At 41.5% G+C, this 4,173-nt stretch overlaps 1 non-coding gene across 1 annotated transcript; it reads left to right on the top strand.

Moving 5' to 3' along the window:
- The first annotated feature begins 3,624 nt into the window (after positions 1–3,624).
- Positions 3,625–3,731, top strand: LOC131636444 (small nucleolar RNA R71). Its single transcript, XR_009294092.1, has one exon. It is a non-coding gene; the product is annotated as a small nucleolar RNA R71 (small nucleolar RNA).
- Positions 3,732–4,173: the final 442 nt, after the last annotated feature.

The raw sequence follows: 4,173 nt of genomic DNA, 5'->3' as shown, positions 1-4,173 counted from the left end.
TGGAAGAATTTCTTCTTCTGTTGGTAACTTAGATCAGGAGGAAGCACACCAGCAGCTAGGTAGTTTACAAAATCTGCATACCAAGGTGCGTCAGATCGGGCTAAAGCTATTTCTGCTAATTTGTTGGTTTCAGCGTTTGGATGGTATGGTTCGAATTCATTTGCTTCTAATTGGGCGATGAGTCTTTCGTAAGGGAAATCATCGTCAATTGGTACTTGTTCGGGTTTCAGATTTTCCAATCGAGAGAGGTGATCTGCTACGACATTTTCAGTGCCCTTCTTATCTTTAATTTCCAGGTCGAACTCTTGCAGTAACAGGATCCATCTCAAAAGTCTTGGCTTAGCGTCCTTTTTGGTTAGGAGGTACCTAATGGCGGCGTGGTCAGTGTATATGATTATTTTGGCTCCTACCAGGTAAGAACGGAATTTGTCTAATGCAAATACGACAGCTAATAATTCTTTTTCTGTCGTGGCATAATTCATCTGAGCTTCGTCTAGGGTTCTACTCGCATAATATATGACATGTAGTTTCTTATCCTTTCTTTGTCCTAGAACGGCTCCTACAGCATAATCACTTGCGTCACACATTATTTCGAAAGGCTCGTTCCAGTCGGGAGGTTGCATAATTGGCGCAGAGATTAATGCTTGTTTAAGCGTTTGAAATGCTTCAGTGCATTTATCGGTGAAAATAAATTCGGCGTCTTTCATAAGTAGTTCAGTTAAGGGTTTGGTTATTTTAGAGAAATCCTTAATGAAGCGTCGGTAAAAACCAGCGTGTCCCAGAAAACTTCTTATTTCTCTAACGGTTTTGGGAGGTTGAAGGTTTTCGATAATTTCGATTTTTGCTTTATCAACTTCGATTCCTCTATCGGATACGATGTGTCCTAATACAATTCCTTGTCGAACCATGAAATGGCATTTTTCCCAATTAAGGACTAGGTTTACGCTTACGCATCGTTTAAGCACCATTTCAAGGTTTTCTAAACATGTTTCAAAACTTCCTCCACAGACAGAGAAGTCGTCCATAAAGACCTCCATTATTCCATCTAGGAAGTCGGCAAATATTGCCATCATGCATCTTTGGAAGGTCGCGGGTGCATTGCAGAGTCCAAAAGGCATTCGTCTATAAGAGAATGTACCATAAGGACAGGTAAACGTGGTCTTCTCTTGGTCGTCAGGGTGGATAGGAATTTGGAAAAATCCGGAGTATCCATCCAGATAACAAAAATGCGAGTGTTTAGCTAGGCGTTCGAGCATTTGATCTATGAAAGGTAAAGGGAAATGGTTTTTTCGGGTAGCTTTGTTTAGCTTCCTATAGTCAATGCACATTCTCCATCCAGTTTGGGTACGTTGTGCTACAGATTCTCCTTTTGCATTAGTGATTACAGTGACTCCTCCTTTCTTTGGTACGACGTGAACAGGGCTAACCCATTTACTATCGGATATAGGATATATTATTCCAGCTTCTAGCAGTTTTTGGATTTCCTTTTTAACCACATCGCTCATAATAAGATTTATTCGCCTTTGATGTTCCCTAGAGGTTTTACTATCGTCTTCGAGCATAATGCGGTGCATACACAGAGAAGGGCTTATACCTTTCAGATCTGATATGTTATATCCTAAAGCGGTAGGGTATTTTCTTAGGACATTAAGTAATTTTTCAGTCTCGGTTCGTCCTAAGTTGGCGTTCACTATAACTGGTCGGTTTAGTTCTTCGTCTAGAAATTCGTATCTAAGATCGGTAGGAAGTTTTTTTAGTTCTACAGCAGGTTTCTTAGGTCCAGGTATAGGATCGGGAGTTAAGGCTAAGCATTCACTCAGGTGGTTATCTTGATATTCCTCACGCCAGTTGTCATCTTCAAGAATTGGCGGCATAGGAATTCTTAGGATCTCGGTTTCCTTATTTGGTTCAGATTTTATTTCCTTGACACACTCGTCGATTATGTCAGCAGAACGGCATGTGTCAATTATAGAAGGTGCTTTTAGGAATTGGGAAAGTATAAATTATATTTTCTCTTCTCCTACTTCGAAAGTAAGCTTTCCTCGCTTTACATCTATAATTGCTCCAGCAGTTGCTAAAAATGGTCTTCCTAATATGATCGGGATGTTAGAATCTTCTTGGATATCCATAATGATGAAGTCAGTTGGGATGTAGAATTGACCTACACGAACAGGGATATTCTCTAACATTCCTACAGGGTATTTAACTGAACGGTCAGCTAGTTGAAGAGACATTCTCGTTGCTTTAAGCTCACCTAGATTGAGTTTCTTACAGGTCGAAAGAGGCATCAAACTAACACTAGCTCCTAAGTCGCACAAGGCTTTCTCTATGATGGTTTTTCCAATTACGCAGGGTATAGAGAAACTACCAGGGTCTTTCAGTTTTGGAGGCATGTTATTTTGGATGATAGCGCTACATTCAGCGGTAAGCGTTATAGTTTCGTTATCCTCGAGTTTCTTTTTGTTTGATAAGATTTCTTTTAAGAACTTAGCGTATGAAGGCATCTCAGTTATGGCTTCTGTGAACGGTATGGTTATGTTTAATTGCTTCAGAAGTTCTACAAATCTTTTAAATTGCGCTTCGGTTTTTGATTTAGCTAATCTCTGAGGGTAAGGAATTGGTGGCTTATAAGGTGGTGGTGGAACGTAAGGTTTCTCTTTTTCGGGTTCCACTTCGTTATTGTTCTCATCAGTTTTAGCAATTTGTTCGTCAGTTGTTTTCTTTTGGGTTTCCTTTGGCTCTTGTTGTGACATGGGTACGTTTTGGGTTCTAGGATCTATGGGTCCATCGTAATTCGTTCCACTTCGTAGTGTTATCGCGTTCGCATGTCCTTTAGGATTGGGTTGAGGTTGAGCAGGAAACGTGCCAGCAGGGGCAGCAGTAGGTGCTTGTTGTTGAGCTACTTGTGAGATTTGAGTTTCTAACATTTTGTTATGCGTAGCTAAAGCATCTACTTTGTTCGATAGTTGTTTTAGTTGCTCGCTATTGTGGATGTTTTGATTCAGGAAGTCCTTATTGGTTTGTTGTTGGGAAGCTATGAAGTTCTCCATCATGATTTCTAGATTTGACTTCCTAGGGGTGTTTTGAGCAGCTACATGCGCTTTTTGGTAGCCAGGTGGTACAACAGGTGCTTGTCCAGGCGCGTACAACGCATTGTTGTTCTTATAAGAAAAGTTCGGGTGGTTTTTCCATCCAGGGTTGTACGTGTTAGAATAAGGGTTTCCTTGAGCGTAATTTACTTGATCAGATGGGACTCCAGTCAAGAGTTGGCATTCAGCAACTACATGTCCAGTCAATCCACAAATCTCGTAGTTAGGTGTTACAGCGGCAGCGGTGGCTGAAGGAGTGATGGTTAAGTTCTCGATCTTTTGAGTTAAAGCGTCTACTTTAGCGTTAACGCGGTCTATACCACTTATTTCGTACATTCCTCCTTTGGTTTGGGCTTTCTCTAGAGCGGCTCGTTCTCCACCCCATTGGTAATGGTTTTGTGCCATGTTCTCTATGAGTTTGTATGCTTCATCATGGGGTTTGTCCATTAATGCTCCGCCAGCAGCGGCATCTATAGTCATTTTAGTGTTATATAAGAGACCACCATAGAAAGTATGGATGATCAGCCATGGTTCGAGTCCATGATGAGGGCATATTCTAAGCATGTCCTTGTAACGTTCCCAAGCTTCGAAGAGTGATTCGTTATCTTTCTGGGTAAGTCCGTTGATTTGACCTCTAAGCATAGCAGTTTTGCTAGGCGGAAAGTATCTCGCTAAGAATACTCTCTTCAATTCGTCCCACGTAGTAATGGAATTGGAAGGCAGGGATTGAAGCCACGCTCTCGCTCTATCTCTCAAGGAGAAAGGAAAAAGGCGTAATCGAATAGCTTCGGAACTAACGTTGTTGGCTTTGATAGTGTCAGCGTATTGCATGAACACAGATAAATGGAGATTGGGGTCGTCTACAGGGCTTCCAGAGAATTGATTCTGTTGAACAGCTTGGACCAGTGAAGGTTTCAGTTCGAAATTGTTTGCCTCAATCGCAGGTGGTGCGATACTCGAATGCGGTTCAGCGCGCGAAGGAGCGGCATAGTCTCTAAAAGGACGAATAGCAGCCATCTCTAACTTCGGGATAATTTGATTGATTTGATCAGTAAAAATCAATTCCTGATTAATCGGAATTTCT

Source organism: Vicia villosa, unplaced genomic scaffold (genome assembly GCF_029867415.1).
Source record: "Vicia villosa cultivar HV-30 ecotype Madison, WI unplaced genomic scaffold, Vvil1.0 ctg.001733F_1_1, whole genome shotgun sequence".
NCBI classification, from domain to species: Eukaryota; Viridiplantae; Streptophyta; class Magnoliopsida; order Fabales; family Fabaceae; genus Vicia; species Vicia villosa.
Note: the sequence above shows the minus strand (reverse complement) of the source record. Positions and strands in the feature narration are given on the sequence as shown.